Source organism: Mus pahari, chromosome X (assembly GCF_900095145.1).
Source record: "Mus pahari chromosome X, PAHARI_EIJ_v1.1, whole genome shotgun sequence".
NCBI classification, from domain to species: Eukaryota; Metazoa; Chordata; class Mammalia; order Rodentia; family Muridae; genus Mus; species Mus pahari.
The window spans coordinates 117,982,305-117,984,050 of NC_034613.1; positions in this window are offsets into that span (position 1 = coordinate 117,982,305).

The window sequence follows — 1,746 nt, forward strand, 5'->3', positions numbered from 1 at the left end:
AAAAGAAAAAAAGAAAAGGAAAAAAAGAAAAGGAAAAACAAAGTAAAGTCATTTCACGTTCCTTAAGAGAAACATACATCTCACCCTTTAAAAGTCAGAATGGCCACTTGAAAAGGCAGTATATATGTCCAACTCTAAATATTAATTTAATCCTATTTGTTAGTAATTAGGGTGTTATTTTTTTTCTAAAGATGTGATGTGCATGGTTTGGGGTTGCTGATATGTGACCAGCAGAGCTGCTTACTACCCCCAACTAGGCTAGTCTACATCAAAGATTAACATTGCTTTGGTAGGGGAGCTTATTACAGGAAAACAAAGTTGCAGACACCCTACCTCCTCAGCAGAAAACCCATCACACCAGCTTACATGCCAAGAACTGTAAGTTTGCAGAAGCACACTTAACACAATGTAATAAGAAGATAACTTTTAGTCTATTCTAACATATAACAGTTTTCATTGGTGCCCAGACAGAATTATTTATCATTACAGCAAATCTTGCTGCACCAAGGTCACTCATAGCCCTAAAATTAACATCATATGATAATTTGATTTCTATTTGGATAATCACGAATCTTCCAATATTATATCTACTAGGTTAGCTAGAGTTTTTATCTATACAAATACTTATTATTTGAAAATAATGCTTAAAACAGACGTGGTGATATGAAGCCTATTTTCAAATGTAGCTTTTTGGTAAAGAACTTCCTACAGCCAAGCCAAACTGTAATATGGGAGAGCAGCAGAGTCAGCTGGTTCCAGTAACTTCCTGGATAGATAATCCCAAACAAAAACCTAATTGAGGCTGAGGACTGAAGCTGACTCATGCAAAACTGAGCCATGGTTGCACAATGACTCACAGAAAGCCTTCTGAGACAAAGGGCTCCAGCCTGTGGATTATTAACATTGTTGAACATGATTGCAAGAGAAGAGCCCCAAGCTGAGATAGCAAACATGGACTGGCTCCAGAGACAATCAGAGGCACCTGAAAGTGGTGCTTACATGAGGAGGGGGATCAAGAAACACTAGAGTAACTGAGTAAAAGATGTGTCCAGAGAAGGGCCAGGAGGATGGGTCATGTGGTTTGGGACCCAGTAATACTTCACATAAATGGAATGCTGGGAAACAGTTGGTCTTTCCAAGATGCATCTATAATCATGAGCTCATGTTTCTCTAATCCTGCTAGTCTGGTGATCTCAGAATGATCCCACTTATTGTCTGGAAGTGGAACCTAGTGCTAGAAGTAGTTCTGGGAAACTGAGGTAAAAAGAAGACTTGTACAAGAAAGTCATGACAGGGCCACTGCTTAAAGCCAGTATAAGGCCTCCTTTTCTGCTCTCTAGTCCAGAATTACTTTCTTCAATGTAAGAAAAAATCATGAATGTAAGTGTGGCAGATATATTATCAGTTATTTCACATTTATGAACTTTCAATGACATTGCAAAGGCTATCACATGGAGGGGGAAGCATTCCAGTAGCTGTTCCTCCATATACTTCCCCTACAATGGAAATTATGTTCATTAAATATCTGTGTATAACACAACTTAAGGGCTCTCCTCTACTCAGTCATATCCTACAATCTTTTTCCATGAGTGAGCCCTTCTGATGCTTCCATCCCTATACCCTCCCCAATCATCCAGAAAATGGGTATGTTGAAGGGATCAATGTGGGGAGAGAAGGAACTCCTGAGATGGGACTAGCAGGACAGTGTAATGAAAGTGGAAATGGGAGAAGCGGGAAGAAGCTCTT